Source organism: Corvus brachyrhynchos, unplaced genomic scaffold (assembly GCF_000691975.1).
Source record: "Corvus brachyrhynchos isolate BGI_N302 unplaced genomic scaffold, ASM69197v1 scaffold115, whole genome shotgun sequence".
In the NCBI taxonomy this organism is placed as follows: Eukaryota; Metazoa; Chordata; class Aves; order Passeriformes; family Corvidae; genus Corvus; species Corvus brachyrhynchos.
Genome location: NW_008239553.1, coordinates 5,373,293 through 5,399,888, shown reverse-complemented (window position 1 = coordinate 5,399,888; position 26,596 = coordinate 5,373,293). Strand labels below are relative to the sequence as shown.

Genomic DNA, 26,596 nt, shown 5'->3' with positions numbered 1-26,596 from the left:
TTTGGGTCTCCTTTATACCCATCAGCAAAATCCACCCACTCCTGCAATTTGCTTTGAAATAAGGCAAAAAGCACTAATTGTTCAGATTTATTTGCTGGCTGGAGTACCTAAGAGTATGCATTCTCTGCAGACATGAACTTGCTCTGTCCCAGGGCTTGAGAAAATATCAGTTTTCCTGGTGCACAGCATTGTCCTTTGAAAGACTCACCACAGCATGCACTACATGAACTTGCCTGACTAAACTTAGACTTTAAACCAGAACAAATATACTGCTGTGAAAAGCACAAGACACGTCTGAGCAAGTTATTTCCAGATGATTTTCCTGCGAACATCTAACAAAACTGAAGTTTACATTAAATATACACTGAGGATTTTCTCTTTCTTTTGAGGGCAATCAACATCCAAGTTCCTCTGCCCCAGGAGGTACTGGCAAAATCCACTCTGATTAGACTCGGAAGGGGGAGCAAACAGACAATTACTCTGATAACAATCTTATCTGAGGACAGAAATGAGATTAGCAGCCTAACTGCAGTGATTCTTACCCAGATATACTGTTAAATTCTGACTAACCCAGTATGGGACAGAGAAGGAATTTTCCTATGGAGCCTGTTGGCAAGTAAAGTGAGGTACAATTCTTCCCCTACTGGTCCTTTTCCAGCAAAGAGAATTATCTGTTAGGACCAAGTGGCCATGACCAGCACAGGTTCCAGGCTAGACCTCTTCCTGATATTGAAGCAGCTGAGCAATTTCTTCCTTCTAGTTTTCAACTGTTACACAGAATCTCGTAAGCAAAAAACAGTAAAATTGGCTGGGACCCTTCCCTGTCAATAGGGAACAATTCCATCCTGCTGGCTCTCCTGTTATTTAATTTTTGCAAATCTACTCTGAAAATTCTCAGACAGAATGCATTAGCTTCTCATTAACCCAATGACCAATGCTGTTGTGAAGTCCTCCACAAACAATTTTTACTTTACTTCTGCAGCTTGATCTCATTGTTTTTAGTTGTTCCATTTAAAATAGCCAAATTAACTCCTGTCTGCTGGGTGTTTACAGCCTTCCCATCCCTGGAACACTGTCCAGTAACAGACAGGGCAACGCGATGGGATACTAACAGAACTTCTCCAAGATAAGGATCCCAAATAAGTCTGCACTTTGCTCTCACAAGGGCAGGTAATTAATACAGTAACAGGACAGAAGTCTAGCTGCTCAGAAGGTTGCTTGCACCATGCCTGTACCAACAAGTTTGCACAGGGGTCTTATAAGTATTGCCTGCAATGGACACGGCACACCAGTCTTGAGATGTCAGCTTTGTTGCTGATAAATCCAGATGCTGTAGGCTCTGCTCTGCAGCTGGGGGAATGTGCCTGTGGAGGGGTGGGGACAGCTTCAGCAACTGAACTACAAATTTTGTGTTTCTGATACTGTTTAATGAACTCTTTACATTGCCCAGTTGCAGGAAGAGGTCAAAGACCTACAAAACACAGATTCACCAGAAATGCCGTACTCAAAAGGATTGACAATTTCAAGTCTGGGTAAATCAAGCTGATGGTGATTTGAAAACTGATAAAAGGTAGAGGGTTAAATTTCTTCATGCAGTATATGACAGCATCGTGCTTCAGTATTTGCAGTTTTCTTTACACATCTATTTAGACTAAGATGAATAACCTTATAAAAATGCATTAGTAAGCAGCAGAAGAAATGGGCCAACTGCTGTACTTCTGCTTTGCTGATCTGAATTCACGGCATTTAGTTATAATCCTTCATATAGGAAGTTTATTTATACAGACAGGGATTTTGGGAATTCTGCAGGATTAGTCAATCTACAGCATTCTCAGGGCATGAATTTTAGCATCAGAATTACACTGCCTGGATATTCAATGCCTAGAGTAAATATTTGGGCTGATGAAGGTTAAACAGATTAGTAAAGATGAAGCCAGGGTTCTCTGCTTATTTACACAGAAGCTTAAATATTGCTGCTCTTCATTTAAGAAGCCTAGTTTAAAAGAAAATCCCACAAAAGCAACAAACAAAATATACTTACCCAACCTGAAGTGACATAGCACCAAGATTTCTATCTTCTTCAGCCTAGGTAGGCATGTGACAAAACCACACACTGAATCACAAATCTCACACTCCTTGGCCTCCTTATGGGAAACATGCAGAGGAAACAACAGCTTCAGCACAAGCTTGCTGATCTGAGTGTCAGCTGCACCAGGGAAATGGGATAAACAACCCCCCTCCCGGTTCTATTCAAAAACAAGAGGGAAATAATTGGTGTGAAAACCATTTACAGTTCAGTTACACTTTTGTGATGTGAAGAGGCAGTTATGCACAAGGCTGTCTGGGACCTCATCATGTCCATAAGTCCTACTGTGGAGAGGATTTCCAAACATTCTCAGCAACGCCACACATCAGCTTTCATCAAAATCAGCAATAAATTCCCATCCATTACAGGCAAAGCAGTGTTAAACTAAGTCCAATTCCTAAGCCCACCTGCTGTATCCTCCAAGCTTACAGTGACATTTTCTGTCTCATGTCAAGTGCCTGATTCAAAGCCCCTCTACTGCCAATAGGTCTTGGATCTGCTGGTAAAGGACCAGTAGGTAATTGCTAGAGCCAGAGAGCAAAATTCTGATTTCACTCTTTGATACACATAGATTAAGACTGAAAACAAAAGGGCAAGCCAGGTATGCCAGCAGGTACACAGCTAGCACGAGCTAGAAGTTTGAGGAGGAGTGGCTAAGCATTATTTCACATTTCAGCCCATTTGTTCAGTTTCAATTTCTGAAGCAATTTTATTAAAAGGAACAGACATTGAACTGTTTTCTATTAAGGCATCAAGAAAAAAAACCCACTTGTGTTTAAATTAAATGCCTCTGCAGAACACTGCTCTCACTTGCTGGCTTTCCACCCTTCACTGCTGTGCATCACTCAGCCCCGACCCCACTGACGTGTTTTGTTTACCACAGTCTCAAGAACATTTGCGTACAAATTTCAGACACTTTGGAGGAAGAAAAAGTGCCTTCCCACCAATCCACGTTTACTCTGAACAGATGTAACATTCCTAAGAAGCTCTCAGCTGACTGCCTTTGAAGTCTGAAGAAAAAGGGGGGAGGGCAGAGCATATTTAAAAAAAAACCAAAACAACTCGACCTTGAAAGCTACATTTCTTCCCTTAAAAGAAGAAGTCTCCAGGGACTCTCGAGCAAAATAAAAAGCAAATTACCCAGATCCTTATCTCATGTTATTTTTGAGAGCATTTTCTTTTGTTCCGTTGCTCTTGTCATATTTTGGATTAAAGGACTTTCACAGACACAGCACATGTGCAAGCAGACCATTCCCCATTCCAGATTTGTGCCCCCCATGCCAGGCCAGGGCAACTCCTCCCGCTTCAGCTTTTCCTTTTCAGGAAAAGCACAGCCCATCCTCAGACTCAAGCATGACAAGAAAATTTTCACAACAGGCAGCTTGCTAAGATGAGTTCTGCAAAGGTAAAGCATTGACCCAAAGTGAATTCCCACTCACAAAAGGACTCCCACAGCCAGTCACACCTTGTGATGTCTGGACATCACTTACACAGCACTCAGACTTGCACACCGACAGCCCTCAGAGCTGCACTGTGACCTCTCACACAGCCATGGCTGAAAATATCATTATTTTATGAGACACAGCTTGCACTTACCCAGAAATGTCAGTGGGGACTAAGTTAACTTTAACATGGCAGAAAGGGGCTGCTTTTCCTGTTTTTCTTCTTTCTGTCTGCTGCCATGTCCTCGGTGTTCCTCCCCTCCTCTCTCAAACTCAGCTCCTCCTCTGTTAGCCTGCCCTATTAACCTTCTCCATATCCCACCCACCCAAATTTGCACATTATTAAGCATCCAGAGCCTTTTGTTCAGGTCCTTAAACAAAAGCATGGCTACTGCATTTCCTGGCAAGAGGTGTCTCATACCCAGCAATCACGTAGGGCAGCTCTAATAGACTCATTTCTCCCAAACACAAAATCTGGGCACGCTAGACAGGCGAATTCAAGGACATGTCCTTTCCCGAATTCCACAGAGCAAGATAAGCCTGTGAGCCTTGTGCTTACTTTATCTTAACTAAGAGGCTTCCCCCGTTTTCCCACTCAGTAAGAAACTAATTATTTGCCACTGAGGCACGGAATAGGTTAAAGTTTCCTCTGTCTTGTCTCAGTTCCCTTTGCAGATTAGGGGAAAACAATGAAGTCTCCGCACTTTGTGATATTGCTAATGCTTCCTGTGGGGATAGCAGCGCCGGCTGCAAAGAGGATTATGATTACACTTTAAAAGGAGTGTGCACTGTACTGCCGCAAGAGGCACAGGCTTATCAGAAAAGAAACCGAGCTGCCCCCAAACTATGCACTTGGGACTCCTGCCTGCCTTCGGTTCTGGCTGATGGCTCTGCCTCAGATCACACACCAGCTTATCAGGGGTGATAAAGCAGAAGCTGATCTTGGAGGGGCTGGGGGTGGGGGGATGAATGAATAACGCTGTGCAAACAGCTTGCAAACATTCACCATCAGAACACACAGCAGTGTTTACAGATCGTCCCACCACATTCATCTGCAACAAAACACCAGGCTGGCCAGGCCACAGCAGAGTGCAGGGGCTGTGCATTCCTGGCCACAGTTGGGGAATTTGAAAGAAAAAGTGGTGGAGCGCTACTAGCCGTGGTCATGTTGGCTGGCCTTCCTCAGGCAAGGCTGCAAATGTTTTGAAAAGCACAGCATCATCAGTGAGACCTGTGCTGAGCAGAGTTAGCTTTGAGGTGTAGCTTCAGTGCTGGTAAAGGGCCTCTGTCAGTCGCAGTGCTGAGCACAGAGTGGACTCATTGAAGGAATAGTAAGAAATTGCCACTGTGCAGTCATAAGGTGCATTTCTGTCACTGGGCTCTCTAAGCTACCACGAGCAAGACACAAGTTTTTTCACACCCATTCATCTCTACCAGCACAATTGCTTTTTTATAATTCCTTTACTTCATAATATAATATAATTTTATAATTCCTTGACTTCAAACAGTGCTTAACCTACATGCCAGGATGCAACTACAGGTCAGCATGCCACTTTTCTCCCTCTTGCACTGTTCAGCCAGCATGAAAACCTGCATCCTCTTGGTAGGCACATCCTAACACAAGTCAAGAGGGTTTTGTTGCTCCTGTTGGCTTGAATTTTTTTGTTTGGTTTGGTTGTTATTTGTTTCTTTTTGTAAACACTCTCCCTGTGCTTGCTCTCCTCTGAGTAATTTGTACAACTGATACAAGCTGGAGTTATCAGATATTCCTCCTCACCCCTATTTCTATTCAGAGGAGTTTAATAGCTCCCTATCTGCTTGCTAGAGGCTACAACAGCAAGCAATAGCATTAATGCATGTTCTCCTGAATTTTAACAGGCTTAAAAATCCCTGAGCTTCACCCCCACATGCCTCGCCCAGCATGGCACTGTCTCATTACACACTGCTGTTCTGAGCAGTCTTTGCCACCTCCCACCACACACCAGAAAAACCACAGACGAAACCTTCCAACCACTCATAATACTGAACAAAACAATGGTTTTAAGATGCTCACAAGGCACTTCCATGAATTATTGCATGCTTTAAACGAAGCTGTTTGACTTCTGCAGAGGGATAAGTTCTCTTAGAGTCAGCGAAACCTGGATGCTTTTCACCAAAATAAACCTTCTTGTGCTGGTACAGTTCTTGTATCTCTACTAACCTTTGCTGCTGGATGCCAGACTTGCCCAGGTTCCCTGTCTATCCACTGTTTCTTACCACTAATCTCTGTTGAAAAGTAACAGGAATAGAGCTGAAAGACCAAAGACTTGCCTGGCTTATGGCTTTTATGAAACAGAACAGAAATTTTCCCATCAACATGACCTCAAACAGCTTGTGCTTTAAGGGACTTGAGAGCCCCAGTAGAGACCTGAATTCAGGCTGGCCTAATGTTTGAGATGCTCCCCTTTACTCAGACAACAATGGGGGCAGAGACATGCATTAATATATTAAATAAGGTCACTGTCTTTCAAATTTTAATCACGTCACCATGTGGGCCCTGAGCCTTGGAAAGGATGATCATTTCTCAATTTCACATGCTGAGAGCCAGGAGACTTAAGGTATGCAAGGAAACTTCATACCTCCGAAAAAACGTCCTGCTTGAAGGTAAGTGTTTCAGAGATTATCTAAAAAGATTAATAGGATTATTTGATAACAGGTTCTACACAAGGCAACAGAGAGAAGAAGGCCAGCCTAAGCAAGGAGGACCAACACAGAAGGAAAGAGAAACAATCCAAAGAAATCTATTTAGGTGGAGTTTGAATAACTAGGCTTGAGAGAAAACAAGTTCATAAAAGTGGGTTCAGGTCTAGTCAAAGGCACTTCATCATCACCTCTGCAAAAAAGTAACTCCTTTTAGCAACATGGATATTGAATTGTATCAGCAGCATTTCACAAGCTTTCCACTCAAATCTAGTCAATGTGCCTCTGCTCCATCCATCCCCAGTGGCTCAGAGCCACTTTGACTGACAGGGGCATCCAGGATCATACTGCAGAGACCTTTGATACCCCCCCTGAAGGAGACCCATCCACAGGGTGGGCTCTTGATTTAAAACAAAGGAAAAGCAGACACACTTTGCCAGGCTGTCACTAGCAGCGATACAGATAGAAAAGCATTTTGCAAAGGACAGCTCTCAGTGGTTGGGCAGAACCAATCAAAATGGCTAGCAAAGAGAAAACTGAAAACGAGGAATCAGAAGTATCTGTACAGGCAAACTTTACACCTCTGTCCTGTTTGACTATGCAGGACTAAGCCTACATAAAGTCTACCTTAAGATTCAGCTGCAGAAAGAATTTATTTAGATAACAAAATGTCTGGCTTCCAGAATAGACTGACTAGGCACACAGAAAAATTGCAGCCACAATAAACAGGAGAAGCATCAATGCTTTGTGGTAAAACATGTTGTTTTCTAACGTGGGCCTTAATGTCAAATGCAGTGATTCATTTTAGGACCTGCACAGACTCAGCAGTGAATTTCTCACCAGTCATCTTTACCACAGCAAAAAAAACCAAACCAGGCTGGACTGAACTGACCACACCACCCAGGAGCTGCACAGTTCTATGGCCTCCTGAGCCTCCTTACCTGAAAGATATTTAGCACTCCCAACACTTTAAACTGGGGAGTGTTTGCTGGCCTACTTGGATTTATTTCACTCTGCCTATACAGAGAGTTCGGTACATCAACTTTCAGAATGCAATTTATACATTTCCAAAATCAATCAGAATCCCTGCGCTTTTACAAAAGGAAATGAAAAATATTGCTGTCAAACGCCCATCAGACCTAGAAGCCTAGGTGACTGTCATACAAGAAGCAAATTAAAAGGCTGCATTTGAGATAGGGATGGGAAGAGCATACACTATCTTGAAAGGCTACGATTAAAGTGCTCTAAGAATCAAAATTCAATTTCTTTCAGGTTTTGCAAACAACGTTGGCCTTGAGCTAAACGCTGCCAGGCTGCCTGCAGCCTTTGAGGAGATTAGGCTGTTACCAGTCAACTACGAGGATCTTAAATCCAGTATTAATCCTAATTCCCATTTAACCACATCTTCATTGTGCAGTGAAAGCGGGCTGTGCATGAACTTGCACATTCATTCTTCTATGTGCAGTGATCTGTGTCACCAACAACAGATGTTAAACTTCATGTATGTTTAAGAGACACTTTCCAACCCTGGTTTCCAGGAAATCACAGCAAAAGAGAAACTGGAGCTGGAAAGAGAGTTTGTCACACTGGGATCATTTCTGAGAAATTATATTAATGGGAAATTTTCAGCCCAAAAGCTTTTATCAGCCAGTAACAGGAGATTTCAGCCCTGGCTTGGGAGAAAACAGGATGAACAACCAGGTGACAAGGACACAGAAGCACCTGTGACCCTGACTCCATGATCAGGGTGCAGTGGTGCTGCCAGCATCACCCCATCAGTACCAAACCATCGAGATGAGAGCCACTGGGACTGCAGAGAGCACTGCCTAGCACCATCACCACGGCCACTGCCAGGACAAGTGTTTGGGGACAAGAGACTCAGCATCTCCTTTCAGCAAGCCCTTGTTCCCCTCTCCTCTTAGAGGTTCTGAAGCTGGCATGGCCCACCTTGCCACCCTCACACTATGAGCCCCAGGAGATCAGGTCAGACCAAGGTGAGGCCTTCCCACTGCCCAGCAGAGCAAAGGCATTGCCGGCAATTCTTGTCTCCTGAGGCTGAGCTGACACAGACTGGCTACAGAGGCTTTTGCTGAAGTTTGCTCTTCCTAGCATAAAGGCCAGGGAGCCAAAGTGGATTCCTATGTCCTTTCTAACATCACTTTACACCAACTCCCTTTCAAATCCCATTAGGGCAGTCAAATTGGACACATCTCCAGGCTGCCAAGCTTGCTGCATCATCCATGGCAGGGTCAGATCATTCAGTACCTCCTGGTATTCCTAGACAAGGAACACTGATCCCAGAGACAAAGCAACTGAAAGTGAGGACAGACTGCTTCTTGGTCTGCTATCAAATGGAACAATTTCAATTTATTTAAAAAGAAGTTCTCACAGATATTTGGAAAAAAACCCAATAATCTTTCCTGTGTTTAAAGCACAAGAATTCATTGCAGATGAAAGGAATCTTTCAAAAAACACATTCCCAAGAGAACAAAAATGTGTTTGGCACCACTGCCTGTTAAAAGGACCTCCCTACCAGCAAGTGAGCCAACATCTGCTGGAAATGGCAATTTTTTTTTTTTTTTAGTAGGTACAGTAATTACGGAAAACCTCTATTTCCATCAACCTCAAATTCAGCCACCTGAACTTCCCAAACTAAAAACGTGATGATTTTTAGGGACTACATTCTCTAAATGGAGGCACAACTCTATTCCCTTCTCCTTACAACTGGCTATTACCTATTGCTTGCCTGCTGGGACTCTCAGGTGGTGGTCCCAATAAAGCTGTGGTGTACTGCAGTAAGAGCAGGATGAGCATCAGCTCTTGGTAGCTCTCCATGTGCATGCTCATCCCCTGCAGGTGATGTGAGGTAATTTAATTTAGCAGTGATAGAGCTTAGTTAAATTGCATTACCTTTCATTTGCCATGGGCTAAGACCACACACATGGACAACAACCACAGCTCATCCAACAAGTAATTTGACTGCGTGCCTGGCTTCTGGAATACTGCAGTCTGGTTCATATAGGCTTTTTGCCTAAAGTTCAAGCCAGTGTTTGAACTGAGAACTTTCTCTTTCCCAGAAGGTGTTCTACCCATCATGCTGCTACATGTCCTGGGATAAGGTATCTTCAGTCTTGGGAATCTGGAAACACAAAGATTCTTGGTGGAAATAATTACTGCTACACTGAAGATGGAAATCTTTTAGAGCACAAAAACTCCAATGTTTTAAACCTCAATTTCTCTGATGGGAGAGCACAGATATGTCCAGTATGAGCAAATAGGGAACTTTGCCTATTTACTGTCATGGCTGCATCTCCTACAACTCTTCTCATCTCAGAAACATAGACTAGTACATGCAGAACCAATTTCTGCAAGATGACAACTTGCAAAATTTAGACTGTGGTTGCTGTTAACCAGCACTTCTGCACCCCTTCTTTCCTCATGCAGTCAAAAGAAAGGAGAATTAGTTTTAAAATTATGCAGGCATGTAAAAAAAAAAAGGCAGAAGCCACCTATCAAAAAGGGTGAGCCTTTCCCTTCCAATAAATACCTTTACAGATCACACCTGCATAACCCACTACCCTTTTGGCCAGCCCAGCAACCGGCCTCACAGGCTCATCCAAAAGCCTCACTCTGCTTGTCATGTTTCTTCAGACATAGTAGAGGATTTTGTTTTGCATTTGTGCTTAGCATTTAATCTGCAGAGATTACCTGCATACTTAATCAGAGAAGTGACGTTGACATGTCACGTACTTGCACTCCACTGTAAACCCTACTTTTCCCACTGCGAACACCACCATCTTCTAGCATGGAAGGAGGGATTGTAGTGGAAGAACACAGCTCAAGCTCCCTTCTCTTTGGACACACAAAAACCCAAATGGAAAATGCAACAGAGTTGCACAGTTTAAAATTCATGTCTGCAAAACAGCTATGGACACATTAAGAGCCACCTGTTTATTCATGCAACCTTAAATTTTCAAGATTAAGCAAAAAGCACTTTTTATGAGAAACAAGAATTAGAAAAAGGTAGAGATTTTTTTTTCCTAGTGATCACAAAAATTTCAGGGGGAATAATTTCTCATTAAAAAAATATTGTTTGCAATTCCTAAAGCCACCCATTGAGAAAATGTAAGAATTATAGAGAGAAGAGTCCACTGAAAACAGCCTTTAAATATACATGAGATCAGTAAATGAATTGTAACTGTCCATGATGGGAAAAAATAAAAGGGGATGGGGTGAATAGCTGTTTCTTCTCACACACACACACTGGCCAACACAATGCTTGGTGAACTATGCACCATGCACCAGCCCTATCTTCATATTATTTAGAACAATTCAAGTTAAAAGTTTTCTATAAAGCTGACTTCCCCAGCATCTATACAACACCTCAACACACTCATGTCAAATGAGAAAGGAAAAGCCTGTTCCACAGAGTCTCACTGCTATCCCAGTCTCTTCAGCTTGCTCCATCCAGTGTCTCCTTAGTCCAAGCCCCAAACAAATCCGTGCAGCAATCCTTTCCATACTGCCTGCCCATTCTCCTGCCCCCAGGTGATACCTGTGGTCAACCGTACACTTCAGCTGCAAAATGGAAAGGACTGACGCTGTGAAGATATGAAATAAGATGGCAGCTCATATTTAACAGTAAATATACCTTAAGAATTATAAATAAATAACATTACAGGTTCACTGAAACCTGAAAGCCATAAGCTTAATGGCCAAGATAACCCTGCAGCTCAGAGATTTGGGCTCTCCTGAGGGCTAAAATTGCCTGGCTACTCCTGATTAAAAAGATAAGCACAGACAGACCCATTACTCTAACATATTTCAGAGACAGCTAAAGGAATGACTGAGCCTCACGGGTCTAATAATACACAATTTCAGTTATTTATATCATTGGCTAGCCAAGTATTTACCTGGTTCCAAAGCAGAACATTAACAGAATCTCTGTAGGGTTGAATGAGATATTCCTAACACGTCAAAAACCTCAGCCAGAAACCTAAATAAATGCAACAGCAGTTCCTCACAGATACAGACAGTGTCCTCAAAGGAATATGCCTGGTTGCCTCCTGCACAGACTTAACCAGCCCAGCCACTTTGGGCAGCAGCAGCAGAGCAGCCACAGCAGCACAGAGCTACTGCAAACACAGAACCTGCTCAGCATTTTTACAAGCCTTGCTGCCCAGCTCACAGCAGCCATGGAGAAAACATTCCCAGTGCTCTGACCTCTGTGTCCACCCAGAGCCCATGCCTTCCCTTGCTTAGGATGGTGAGGCAAGGCAGCCAGGAGAACCAGAGTCTCCTTGGTGAAAAACTGTGCTACTGTAGGACACTTGTGCTCAATCTGTGCAGGGAGGATGCTCCAGCCAGGCCCAGGGCCCTCAGGTATGTACATGGCTGGATGAATTGCTCTGGCAGGGACAGACATCCCCACATGATCTGGCAGCCACACAGACCTCCCCTCACAGCAGAGGCACCCTTCACACTGCAGGCAGGGTGCACGCCCCACAGAGTGGGTGGGGAAGCACCCAGACTCCACGCTGCTATCTGAATCACTCCAAAAAGGGGCTGCAGGAATCATCCAGCCACAGCAACCTGGTTCCAACTTCACTTTTTTTTATGGAGGAGGGGGAGGGCACCAAAGGGAGCTCTTCAGCCCTGTGCTAGCCTTTCCTGTAGGATGCTGCTTGCAGGGAGCACCTGGCCTACACCACGCCTGCAGATGGGCTCAACTGTGCATACAGAATTGGTCTGTCCAAATCATGGGTGCATCAGTCTTCCTTATCACTGGGAGAAGTGGCTAAGAGATGAAAAGCTACTTGAAACCTAATTTCTGACTAAACTGTCGTGTTACAGTTGAATAACATCAATCTCACTTCTCCCCCATCAGCTCCCCCATCAGTTGAAAGGGTTAAAAAAGACAGCAAAACCATTAGCATTTTGATAGCTTTCCACACATATATAGCAAAAAGTCTTTAAAATTCATTGCACTGAGATAATCCTTCAAGTCTAGCATTTCCTCCTCAGCTTGAGGCAACCGACTGGTTTTCCTCCCCTTAATAACTTAATAGAAAGCTCCAAGGAGTTGCCAGGCTAGAAGCCTCAAATATGCTTGAGAAAAGCAGAGTCCTGAAGTTCAAGAGAAGCCATGTAAGGTGTCTGGGGCTTAATTAAGAAACAACTATAGGGGGCATCTTATTAGATACTGCAAACCCCTAGAGATCCTGGCTTCTGTACATCACAGCTCACAACACATGCACACGCTGTTTTCCTTCCAAAATGCTGAGTGCACACAGCTCCTACTAATTTCAGCTGCCACAGAAGGTGCTCAGCATCTCTGAAGAACGAACAAATTAAAAACCTTGACCCTGATTCCACACAAGCTCAGGGACTTGAGCTCTCATCAAGATCAAGGCTGAATTTTTTAACACTATTACAACCTCGAGAACAAAGCTGTGATTTTGAACTGCACAATTGGCATTAATACTCAGCAGCTCCACACCTGTGCCTGGGAAGTTGCTTTATTTTTTTTTTTACAGCATGTGCTGTTTTAATAACTCCAAAGCAAATTGCTTTCTCAAGGAAGCACCCGGGAGTGCTTCAGGGCAGAGACAGAGGCCATCTCACTTTGTGGCTTTGATTAGCTTTGTTGCAGTGAAAACAGGCAAATGCTTCAGGACCGCATCACTCCTCAGATACCACTAAAGGGTAGGACTCAAGGAGTCACTAACTTGTTAAGGGCTATTAGGCCTGATTATAGGCTCTTCCCAAGCACTGTTTTTGGGGGAAAACAGTCTGAAAAAACCAGTCTGTTCAAAGGAAAATGCTTGTTATGAACCTGTGCACACTTCTAAGGAAATTTAACCAGTAAGAAGCTGACATTCAAAAGAAGGAAACAGTAGCAGTGAATGCACTGCAGTACTATGTGGAAAAGAAGCTTCAGATCTCAGGGCCACCACCTGTAGTCTCCCACTCTAATGCATATCCCAAACCATGACATACTGACTATTTTGGCTGAGGTAAAAATTTCCCCACCCCCAACCCCATTCCTTCCAAATCTTCAGAAGACCTTTCTTTTCTATGAGAAAAAAATTATCAACCAAGGCCTGCCCTTAACCTCCCCCTGCAAAAAACCTCCAAACACCTGACAAATAGAGCTTCATTTACAGAGAAAAAGGTGTTCTATCCAAATTTGGTAAATGCACACTTAATACAGCCAAAAGAAGAAAAGGTCTTAGCAACATATCATTGAGTTACTTGGGACGTTTGGCTCCAAGAGCACAGCAAAGCAAGTCATTTATTTAGATGGAAAAAATCTTCTTATGCTACAGGAAATACTCCCTTCCATTTTTTAAACCTGAGCTATCTTTCCTAGGAGCAAAATTTGGATAGGTGATATTCTCTTATTTTCTAGCATGTTACAAGTTTCCCGTGATACCCTCAGCAAGTCATTTAGATTTCACTTACATCAGTAAAATGGGAATTCTCTGCCTCAAAAAGGTGCTACAAAGATATAATCCATTTGCAACTGTGAGATGTTCAGATAATGTGGACCACACAGACACTATAAACAAGTGGTAGATAATTACTGTGACAGGAAACAGAGAGGCTGCATCTGCCAGAAAAATTCTGAGCAACTGACTCATTCTGGTGGGCCAGTCCAGGGAGAGTTGAGATGCCTGCCCAGTCTGTTCCTTCAGGCACAGTGCACTGTTTCATTATCCACCAGTCAATCTCTGATTTCTATCCCGGGGTGTACACACAACAGCAAGGGTGACCAGCACTGAGAATCCTCTTTCAAACGCATTTGCAGTTATTGGAAGGGTGAGAAAATTACCTTATCATCAGTTCCAACAACTGCATCTGCTTCACCACCTCCTTGCTAGACAATTGTGTGTCTGGACAAATCCTTGCTTTACTTAGGCAGAATTCATCACAAGGAAAAAAGCTCAGTAGAACGGAAAAGGGACAGGAAGAAACAAATCTTGTCCGTGAAGAGTTACCTACAAAGCTACAAGACAGCCAGACTCAGGCAGCCTTACATTTAATCATATTCTATTTTAAAAAAATCAGTATTTGGTCCCACTCCACACTGTTGCACTCCATCAAGGAGTCAAGGATTACAGCTGAAGATTGCAGCTTCTTGTTAAAGGACAGTCTACAGGTGTAATCCTGTAGGATGTTAAGGGAAACAGATGCACTGCATGGCTTCTCTTGGGCTCCTTCGGCTTTGAATGACAAATCCTGGATGGTGACCTTGAAGTCAACAAGAATACAGCTCCAGCCACAAAAAGGATTTTGCAAGCCAGTCTCAGGGAACAGCTGGAGCATGCAGCCCTGCTCTGGGTTATGGCAAACCCTTTGCAACACTATCCTGGTGCAGCCTGACTTTATCTCAACGGGACAAATTTACAGAGTAGCTCAATCATATCTGTAAGGTCTCAGCTCGCTGGAACTATTTTCAGACTAGCCTATTTTTTTTTTTTTTTCAATTCATCATTGCTGATTCAGAAGAGAAGAGTGAAGTCTTACATCAATAGGCTGCTTTTCCAATAAATTAGGTGTACTTAAAAAATGGGCAGAATTTGGACGTGAAATGGATGCAAAGCAGTCCGGTCATTCTGTGATTAGAAGGTGTAAGTTGACTTTTTAGGGGAAAAGGTGGAGGCATTAAAAAGGCCTCATATAACTCCCAAATTACAGCTATCATTGAGAGCACAGTCGAAGGCTCTGAAGAAAGGTAGCAGCTTACCTTTATCTTCCTGGGGATCTATGGAACCTTAGCAATCAGCCTCCTAGAGGTTCCTTTAAAGGTTCCTTTGATGACTGCAACCATAAGAAGCAAGACTAGAAATCTGCTGTCATTTCAGTCATAGAGGTTTTACACTTGATTAATTTTAGAGAAATATTTTCTTTTCTTCGATCAATTTTTTGTGAAAACGTATTAAGATACTATTGTCATCTTATATTTTAAGATAAGTATTGCCTGTTTATTACAAAAAAACCCCCAAAAACATAAAAGCAAGGCTTATGGCATTTTTATTTCAAACACTCTGTCTCTGGGGTCTGCAGACAGACAGACACAATGGAGCTTGTCCCACATCCAGGACTGCTTTGACATTATGTGATTTCCAGAGCTGACTGTTGTGGATCCGAATGCTATGCTGCATCCAAAAAAAGCTGTATGGTAATCCTGGTTCTGATTTCCTCTGGGTCAGGCCTTCCACTGCTGCTTCTGTATGCTGTAAACATACCTTATGCCTCCTAATTTCACTTGAAGGAAAAGAAGGGGTGAAACAAAAGGGGCAAGCTCAGACTCATCTACCACAAGATGAACACAAGTCTTCTTAAAACAGCTTAGTGGAGGCCATCTGAGGATGAATTTGCCTTCTCTGAAATGGGAAACTCCCATTATTTAAACCTCAAATACACAGCAAGGGCTTGGAATTTTTTGCCTTTAAGAGGAGTGTTTTGTATTTGTCCGTGCATTGATGAAGCTTCAATCCTCAGCCTTTTTTCCCTCCCTGTTTTCTAAAAACAGCAAGAACAATATACAAAGTAAAGGCAGAGTGGCATCCCCATATAGTCAGTACTGGAGTGCACACCTCAATTTTGCCATCCCACCTTTTATGACAGAGGGATCCCCTGAAAGCTCCCATTGGCAGCCAAGCAGCACAGAGCACACCATTCAGGGAGTTCAGGGAGCTGAGCTGCACTGGAACAACCAGAGTCAGGGTCTTTGGTGGTGCAGAGCACAACCACAGAGAACAAACACCCTCGCTAAGCACACACCCAGATTAGCTGAGATCCCCTCTTGACTCTCTTCTTGTTGTCTCCTTACCCTCCAAGGAGAATTAAGAAAGCATCCAGACAGGACTACTTTCTTCTCCTCTCCATAAAATACAAGGAAAGAAGAAGTTGGAAGAAAGAGGCCTATTACTGAAACCATGTGTTAGCCTTGCCTTTGCTGAGCTGGCTGCAATCAAATCAGCACAAGAGTGTTTCATCCTGTTCCAAGCTGTTCCTCTCTTGCCCTAAGCATTATTTTTCCAACTCGGCCCAACAACAATGGCCCAGGCACAAACATATCAGCAGTGCTCAGCTATATTTTCCTTGGCTGCTTGAGGTGATTTTCTAATAATATTCCTCAGAGGAAGCAGTGGCTTAGGAGCTGTATAGCCTTGTACAGCCTTGACCCTGACAAAATACACCAGCAGTGCTTCAGGGTCAGTCCTTCTCCTCCTGTCACTGACAAGCTGATTGCTTTGCCAAGGTCTTCAGAGATTCTTCACTCCACTCCATAAGAGCACATCCAGGGGAGACACAAACCTGCAGAACTAGTGAGGAAAGACAGCAAGGCCCTTGAAGAAGGCACAGGGACACCTGGATAGGAACTCAGTTTTTGGAGGGAACCAAATTTTTTGGGACTTGAAATATTTTTTTATTTCACATAGGGATGAAAGTTTGGAATACACCTTGGACCCCTTCATACATAAACCCATGTGCTCTAGAACATCTGTTCTGTGGTTAGCACAGGCATTTCTGGTGTGTAGGAAACTTGCTTTCAGGACCCTGTTTTGGATTCGTGACAGCCTAGGTGAAAAACCCAAACCACTTGGCTCCTAGCTGTTTTGACTAAGAAATTCTATCCTATATGCAAGAAATTCACCCAAGCAGAACCGAGTGGAGACCAACCCTTTCCCACAAAGCAGTAATGGTTTCAATAAATCAGCATTTTCTGCAGGCAAATTGTTTCCTTGAAGACTCCTAGCCAGTCCTAGCCTCAAGTAGTAACCAGTGTGGTGTGTGCTGAAGACATAAGCCTGGAAGCAACCCATCCAACAGAGGTTCTGCTTAGGAACAGCTCATCTCCCCTAAGTAGGGCCACTGCAACGTGGCATAGAAGAAACAAATAAGGTTTCATAAAATTTGCCCTGACAACTCAGGATTCTGTCTTTTTCTCCTACTCCAGTAGCTTGTGCTGTTAAACAGAAGGAAGGAGGTATGGTGAGAAAACCTCACACTCTCCGTTCATGTTTACTTTTTTCATTCCTTAGTCTGGGACAGGAAAAACGTTGCTGATGTCCAAAAGAGCATGTGCCTGTGCATGTGTGTGGCAAAAGCTTTGGAGCCTGGGTTGTACATTATTGGTCAGTTTTATGCACGGGGGCAGACAGCATCCTTTTCTTCTATAGCTCTGAGGAGAGGTAAACCTGTCTCCACAAGGAATTCAAAGAAAACACAGTAATGCCCCAGATGTATGTCATAGCTTGTCTCACTGATTTAAGACACTTCCTATGGAGTGGCTTGAAAGAATCTCCAAAAGTACAGTCTTTTTAAACCGTGTTCTCCAGAAAGAATGTTTTTCTACTTCTAAACACAGCATTTTTTTTATGTGCAGTACAGGATTACCCTATATAGGTCACTGACACTCCATGGAAACCTAGATAAATAGCTCTATCCCCACACTAAATTTTGTTGGCTTCTCTTCCTTTATTGCTAAGAATATTTCAACTGGAACAACATATTTGTGCCTTTGAGGTTCTCTGTTCCTGCTGCCACTTCCCCACCTGGAGCTATAATCCTACGCTTGTCACAAACCCAGCCAGTGCTTCAGAACTTATTACAGCTACAATCTGCAGATTATAGCAACTTCTAATAGGGGATAAGCAGCAGGAAAAGGTGAGTTTAAGCTGCAAAGAACCTGCTGGTTCAAAGAGCCCTATTATTAATATTTATTATTTTTAAGCATTCATTGAGCGCTGCAGAAGATAAAAGAATGAATTGAAAGAAAGAATCAAGGAACCAAGTTTGTATAAGACAAGACAAAGTGAAAGCTTAAAGAATAAGTGCAGTGTCTGGGGTGGAGGGGAGCCAAAGAAAAAGTAGTAAGAGGAAGGGAAAAAAAGCCACACCTTTTATCAACACAATGCTCCTAACAGTAATAAGTATGAAGAGAATTAAAGAATTCTTCAGTGTCTAATCAGAACTGCTGTCCATAGGGGATCTTCTGAGCATTATTACAAGGCATTGGCATATCTTTAAAGAATGGAGCTTTGATCATAAAAAGCAAGTGTGTGGATGGGGGGGGGGGGGGGGAGGGGGGGGATGGAAAAAATTTTTGGGGGGGGGGGGGGGGGGGGGGGGGGGAGGATGGAAAACAGCAAGAGGAAATGCAACTGGTATTAGGGAAAAATCCAGCCCTGGACAGGTGCTTTACAAAGCTCCAAGTAAATCCATGTAGATTTTGTGTAAAGGGTTAGAACGAGGCATAATTCTCACTCAGGTCCCTTCATTACAGGCAAATTTCTCCTCTTTCCCACAAACCCTTTGTGCCTGTTGCCAAAGGTATCCCCGTTGATACTTCTCTTCCCTAACAAAGATGCAAGCTCATGGCTTACACCATTTTAAATCTTCACACTTTCCAACAACAACCCACAATGCTTCACAGTTCCAATGCACTCCAGCACGGTTAGTTAACAAGAATGTTCATCATACCCACATGCTGAGGGTACTGTCTCCATTTTCACAGCTGGTGAAACAGATGCTCAGAAAAGCAATGCAACTTTCCCAGAGCTAAGGAGTGTCTACAGCAGGCTGATGTTAGTGATGCTGGCATTCACCCACCTCAGCTCTGAGCTGTAAAATCAGAGAGAGCTCTTGGGAGTGAGAGCCCAACCCCCTCCCAATGCCCTCTGCTCCCCAAGGCTAGTACAGAGCTTCAAAGCACTTCCCAAAGAGCATCACGTTACAGAAATACTGTAAGAAATCCACTACAAACTGAAACTTGGAACTATCTGCTCCAGCATTAACAAAGAAAATTACTGTTTTTTAAACTAACTCCGACTCTTCTCCTGCCAAGCCTTCCCCACTGCAGCATCAAACTATGAACACACAAAATGTGAAGCCCAAAACCTTCTGCTCCTTTCAGCACAGTGAGGAGATAGAATAAGTTTTCCCAGAGACTGGCTGGATTAAGTCTTTTTTTCTTTTGTGTCTTTTCTGTTTTTTCTTTCTTAATCACATCAGACTGCTGATCCTGACTGATGTTTCCCTTAACATTTAAAAGAAGATAAACAGCTCTTAATTAACAAAGCATCACTGTAAGCTGAAATCCTTATCAGTTTTGCATGTTTTTTTTCAATCCTATGAACCCAGAGTGATTCATCACATCAGCAAGGTATTACACTCTCAATTCTTAGGCTGGCAAAGCAAAGAGATCTTTTGGTGCTTCCAGCACTGTGCCTCAAGCACTTCCAGAATTATCTCTCAGTTTTTCCTGTCTCTTATTCTACAAAACAGCTTGGTGTAACTCTAGAAGATCCCTGTTACATGCCATATTCCCATTGGAAGGAAAAGTTCTGTTGATGAACACAAAATAAGCACCTCATCCCAAGCAGCTTTGAGAATCCCCTCTGACACTAACAGGAACAAAGGACAGTCACCAGTTCAAAAATACATCCTATCCAAAGTTCATCCCTCTCAATAACATTCCAAGACATTCAATCCTTTATTTGCCATTATTTTTCATACATGCCCATGGTGTACCCACCACATTATTACCACCATTAAGCTCCATCAATTTTTATCAGCAAGACTGACATTAAAACACATTCTGGTTTCAAATGACTACAGAAATAAGCACATCAGCAACAGTGACACCGACTGCCATTCCAAAATCCACTGACTCCATTCAGTGGGAATCCTACTATCTCATTTACGCTGGCAACAGGTTTTGAGGACCTCATCTGAAAGGTGCCTACAGGTCCCAAAGATTGCCGTGGGAAACGGGTTCTCAGCAGGTCTGAGAAAGCAGTCCAGTATAGGCACAAGCTCCTTCTGTACAAGAAGATCTGGTTTATTTTCCCTCCCCAAGAAAATGAGATGTGCTATGAAGTGAGCCAAGAACAAACTCTACCATTGCTTTCCCAGCATAGAGTGTTCCAGTTGGGTGCCCTGTGAGGTCCATGTCTCAGGAATAGGCAAACTGCCAGTCAGTTCATTTAGACCATTTTTCCTGAAGAAGTGTAGACACCATCATTTAGTGCAATATTTATTACTCTAGAACTCTCTCCTCAGACTGTCATACACTGAGCTTTCTGTAAGGAGTAAATATAGTAACTGTTTCCATAATAATGTTAAAAATACCCCAACAGATTAAATTCAACAGATGAAACAGGGCCATAAATACGTATGTCTAGCAACATGACCAAAATCACCCTTCTTCAAACTGGGCATTGGGCCATGAAAAGAAAGCTGCTAGCATTACAATCTCAGTGTTGAGCCTTAGGAGCAGCACAGAGCTGCAGAAACAGTCAGTGCAGTAATCATGCACAATATACATAACCTGAGCTGCAGCCGGGGCCTCTAAGCTCCTGAGCCCCTACCAGGCTGTGCCACTGACCCACAGCCAACAAGTCACCATACAGCCCCGTACCCCATTCCACTCATCCATCTTGTGGGCTTTCCTGATATCTGGGATGGCGTAAGATGTATTTAAAGCTGTTTACAGCTCAAGTGAGAAGTCTGAAAAAATATAAGAGCTGTTGTTATCTCTGCTATACTACATGACTTTTCACATTAGCAGTTTGGTTTAGTTCCACTTCCCCAGAACGAACAACCGCTATAAGGCTTTTTCCTGACAGTAACACCACAGCAACAGGGGTAAAGAGGGTACTGGTTATACTGCTGCCAGAAGACTTATCAGGACAAATTCCAGATCACACTAAGCACCAGAAATGACCTAATGAAGTTCTTTTCTAACATAGCCATGCACCAGCTGAGGGCAACAGAAAGGCAGGAATAGAGATGCACTAAACACAGTTGATCAGAAGCTGAGCTACTAAACAAACTCAGACCTAAGCCATAATTCACATAATCATGCAGCCCTTTGATAACCAAGTAGTATCAAGCATACAGATGAGATTCAGTTTCAGCATTATTTATTTGATCAAAAAGCATCCTCTGTTTCTGCCTGAAGTGACAGACTGGTCTAAAAAATCTGAACTCCATTTGAGTTTAAAAACTGAGTCTTCTACAGTGATTTTTAATTTATTTCTCAGGAAGCAGGAAACATCCATTTTACACCAGGTTTATTTAGCAAACACATAGCCAAGGGAAGATCCTTATAGAAAAAAAAAAAAACCAAAAAACAACTATAACAAAAAAACCCAACCACCCAAAGCACAAGAACCCTCAGAGACTTATCAGTCATTGGAGTCCTTGTTGGAAGGACTATATGGTCAGGAAGGATCCTGTGCTGAAACAAGATCCTTACTAAAAACATGTGACAGTCAAAACCCCACTTCCAACATCTCTGGACAATGACAACATACTGGTTATGGTTTCCTTTGAAATCAACTTGGTGAGGATAAATTGACACCACACGACTACTCTCAATTGTCATGCAGTATTTGCTGCGTATCAGTCCACCAGAAAAGCAGCATTCACATTAGGCACTTGGTCATCTGGAGCTTCCTGTATCAACACACCTGCAGAGGCAATTAGATCCAGAATACCCCACACATATGCAACTCACCAGGATGGTGAGCCTCTCTGCCTCTAGCTCCAAGGAAGACCAGTGAAGGACATCCTTGGTAGAGAGCAGAGGGTGGCAGAGGTGCAGAAGCAAATCCCATGGTAAGAGCAAAACATCTTTATCATAGTTTGTTTCTTTAAATTTTATCTGTGCAAAAATAAATAAAAACATGCTGACAAACTGGTTTAGCAGATGGTGTGGTTAACAGAAAAAGATCAACACACTGCCTTCCTATAGCCACTTCTTTCAGTCTCAGACAATTTATACGAAATTAGCCCATGACGGATCTTCACCAATGCACAAATGATAAACAGCAAAGCAGCTGTGAAATGCTCCAAGACAAGAGCTTGGGTGGGGAGGAGACCTATCCACTGTTTGGTGGGCAATGAATTCATCCACGTCCCATGAAACTATGGGATGGGATAACCCATTCACTACTCTGGAAGCTCAAGACTGAAAGAACAGTGAAAAGATAAGAAATGTAGGTGTAGGGGAAAGAATGGACACCCGAGGAATGCTGAATTGTGCAGTCATGAGCTAAGGTAGGACCAAATGTAACCTGGCTGCCATTCCAGTTACCAGTGAGGCAGCAGTGACCATCAGAAAGCTAAGCTCTAGCCATCTGGAATACATCCTCACATGAAATACAATTAAAGTGCAATCATCTTCCCAGTGCCGAGAAGCGGATGGTATGAAGGGAAGGGACAACACAAAATATTAAAATTTTACAAGGAATAAGCAGCACGAGAAAGAATGGAGTTGTCTGTACTGATTTTTCTGTGCAACCATTTTCTTCCTTTATTTGCCATTTCCAATTAAAATTAATAATTATTTCCAGAGGGAAAAAGAAAAAAAGAAGAAAAAAGAGAACATATAAGAAGCAGCTTAAAAGGGAATGAGTACTTTCAGATCTGAAACAGCTCATTTTTATGCATCTTGAGGGAGAAATACACAGGCTTTGCCCTCTCATGCAAATACAATACTTGTTTTGAGTCATTATTTTAAAGTGACAACTAATGACTACCCCTTCCCAAAACAAGATACTTTTAAACTCTCACTGTACTACTTGTGGGGGTTTTTTTGCCCCCAAAAAACCAAGAAAAAATTATCCATTTTATTGATAAGTCAGTTTAAATTAAATAAACAAACAAACCATACTGAAATTAGTCAAAAATTCTTGAAAAACTAAAAGCAGGAATTGTCTTGCAACAATATTCCCAGACAAGGACTGCCTCAGCAGCCTCACAGGATTAGCAAGGAGTATAGATATCCATCTGTTTTAATTATAACTCCCAAGCAGACCTTGGACCTACTACCACCTCATGCAATGACTCATCTTCAAGATGTCAAGAACTATGCACTACCTCATGAAACTCTCTAAATACAACTTAGACCACCATCTGCTTTGTTAGATACCTCAGGCCCCTTAGCCTCAATTTAGTAGCATCTGAACTTTTCTTTTCATGTCTTTCCTCCTCTAAGACCTATAGCCCCATAAATCCAGTAGCCTCTGTCCCCAGAGCAGTTGTGTCTGTTTTCCTGCAGCCTGGTGAGAACAGACAGGGCTCAAGATAATTAAATAAAAACACAGGAACTTCATTATTTATTTTAAAGGAAAATGTGTTTTCTAGGAAGAAAGTCCTTTAGTGGGGCAAATCTGTAAGCTGTTTATCAGCTTAAACTCATTATCTGTCCATATGGTCTTAGCACTGTGGTTTAAAAAAAAAAATGGGCATGCACTAGCTGATGAAATGTCGTCTGCCCTTATGCCAGAAACTAGTATTTTTTCATTGACGTCAAATTAGGATCCTTGCCACAAGTGAAGGGCTACCGTAAGCATAGTCATAATATTTTAATTACAAAAGGATCTTACAGAAGGCAGCAAGGAAGGCAGGGGCAATGCAAGAAAACCCATTCACAAAAAAATACAAAGTCACTTCATTCACAGTTTGCCTCTGCTCTAATTCTTTTTTTTTTTGGGGGGGAGGTAAGGTGGGAAGAGAGCAACCCAACTTAGAAAAAAAAAATGGCAAAGGAATGAGTTGCTAAAGCCAATAAACACACATCAAAGCATGAGATGGCTCTGCTTCAACTGCCTACAGTATTCAACCTGGGATAGATTAAGGCAAGACAAAAGGTGCTACGAGGGAAAACACAGCCCCTACAGCAGTGCAGACCCTCTCCCTCACTTACTCAGCCCTAATGCTGAGACCCCAGCCAGCTCTGCCGCACTGAAAGTGGCAAGGGCACATGATAGGCCCAGGTTTGCAGAAAGCCAAATTTGTCCCCCAGCGTCTGCTGTTGTGATTTGAAGCCCTTCCCACTCCCCTGCTGAGTTGCTGCAGCAAAGCGGGAGCTGGGTTTATTGATTCTGTGAGTCACAATTAGCCGTGGGACACACGACCAAAGGTTTAGCACAGGACATTAAACCTGACTGAGCTGTCAACTCGGTTATTCCAAGGAGAGAGAAACAAATTGAAGTCACAGTAACAGATGTTTCTCGTGTTTTATGAACTGCAATATTATTGCTAGTTACAGACACAGTTTCTGCCTTTTAAAACAGACCTGCAACGCTGTGCGTGTGAAATTATTTGAAATAGCACACAGACAACTTGGCAAAGGACTTAGAGATAGCTCAGCATTTTCGTACTCGCACAATGATTCCTGTTTTCCTTTCGCCCAGCCCCACCCTGAGAAGTATAATACATGTTAAAGCAGCCAAAAATGAGATCACGCCAGGATAGAGTACTTCGTTGCCATCATCTGCGACGAGGATGCAAACATTCTAACTCCTCTCCTCTTTTGTGAGAAACACACTCAGCCTCTTCTCGGTTTCCACTGTGGGGAAATTAAGTTGTTGGGATCCGTTCTGAGTTTTAAGGGAGCCTGGAAACTGAAGACTGGTGTTCTTCCCAGGATGTGTTATCCTTACACCTCAGGGGTAATAAAGGGATTTCCCCATGATTTACAAAGGAAATCTGGAACACCCTGCGAGCGCAAACCACCCCCAAGCCCGTTCTGCTCCTCCGCACGGAGGAGCGAGCGGAGGGGCTGCCGGCGCCCCGCGGGCTCTGCCGAGGAGCCGCTGACACCGCACAGCGAGAAAGCCCTCTCGTGGAAAACACCAGCATCACCCACCCGAGCCCTCCCCCGTGAGCCGGCCCAGCCCCGGCCCCGGCCGCAGCTGCCCAGAGCGCCGCCGATCCCCGTCTCCCACCGCGGCCCCGTTCCCCCTGGGCTGACATCCGCCCCTTTCCCGAGGGCTCCTGCCCGTCCACCTGCAGACCTCACGGGGTTAAACACACAACGCGGGCAGCCGAGCAATCCGTGGCACAGGTCTGCCTTGCAGAAACGGTAGAATTTTGTGTGGATTTTGCTGGCAGCCTGCAAGATCTCAGAGAAGTTACAGCTCTTCCTTTCTCCTCACCCCGCTACACTTGAGTTCGTGGCAACTGTATCACATGGTATTTCAGCTTACGCCAACAAAAGCTGTACCTCGGCCACCACAAACACAGAAACATTAACTGCCTTCCAAGGAGGGTCAAACATTCGAATCATTTTAACATACTATAAAAATACCTCAGTGGAAGCAGATAATAAAGAAGCGCATCTGTACATTGTGCTACACAGGCGAATGTGAAAGATTCCCCCCAAATTATGAAAAAAATACAGAATGTGTCTATTTCTCCGAATGACATCCCTATCGTTTGCTCTCAGTTTCTATACTTTTGTGACAGAACAACTGCTGCTCCTTAGGAAAACACTATCAAAATAAGCATTTTACTGGTAGAATCCATCAAACACTTGCATACATCCTGTTGAATTAAGACAACTCTTTAACAACTCCACACACTTTTCACCCACTAGCAAAAGTCCAAGGCGAGCCCACGGTCACAATTTGCGTGTATCCTGCCAGGCACACAACCATCTCCAGCACACTTCTGCCCAACCAGCTTTGGTAGCCACTGGCTATTCAGTGAATTACGTGCATGGAGTCTTTTAACTGTGTCCAAATTTGCTCTTATTATAGAAATACAAGCAGTAATCAGGCCGAGCTTACTAATTGCTGAGAGAAGTGCTAGAGAAAAAAAAAAAATTATGATTACCAAACAAACTTCACAGAAAACCACCCAAGTTCAACAACACATCTGAAAATGCTATTTACTCGCTCACTATAACCTTTAAATACAAAAGTTACGATAAAACTTGAAGTGCCCAGTTCAGCTTGCAGAACCCCCATGTGGTACCTCGCTAACATGTTGCTGCAGCTGTAAATCTGTGTTAAAGAGCGGGCACTAACGCAGGGTAACGGGATGGAAGATCAGCGAAGTGTGAAAGAGAAAATTCCTACCAGACCCGGCTGAAGTAAAAGCCACGAGTAACTGCCCCACCTTCCTCATCCGAACTTCAGGGGTGGTGGCACGCCCCAACACGCGACAGGCGCAGTGCAGGGCGCTCCGGGCACAGCCTCCGGGCGCTCCGGGCACAGCCTCCGGGCGCCCCGGCTCCTCCGCTTGCCTTTACGGTAAGAGGGATCCCGGAGGGAGGGGTGTCGGCGCGGAGGCAACAGAATACAGAAATACCGAGGGCAGGCTCTGAGGCTCCCGGAGACGCTCCCGGGGCCCGACCCCGGAGAGGTGTTACCAGCGGGGCGAGTTCAGCTGGCTCGGGCAGCCAGAGCTCCCTCCCCCAGCTCCCGTGCCGGCGGTACTGGCGGGCGGGCTGGCTTCTCAGCCCCACTAACTTGCACGCCCAGCACCACGGGGAGTCACGGCTCTCCCGCACATCCTCCCCTCGCCCGAGGGAACAGCGCAGCGGCGGGGGGGGCGGGGCGCGCCCCCCGCGGCGCCCCCC

General features: G+C 43.8%; 1 protein-coding gene across 2 annotated transcripts in view; it reads right to left on the bottom strand.

The window, feature by feature from the left end:
- Window positions 1-26,387, bottom strand: part of TSPAN18 (tetraspanin 18) — a 121,870-nt gene extending 95,483 nt beyond the window's left edge. For both annotated transcript variants that reach the window (XM_017741860.1, XM_017741859.1), the window contains exon 1: window positions 26,134-26,387. The gene's annotated coding sequence lies outside the window, so the exon portion shown is untranslated. The remainder of the gene's footprint in view (window positions 1-26,133) is intronic.
- Window positions 26,388-26,596: the final 209 nt, after the last annotated feature.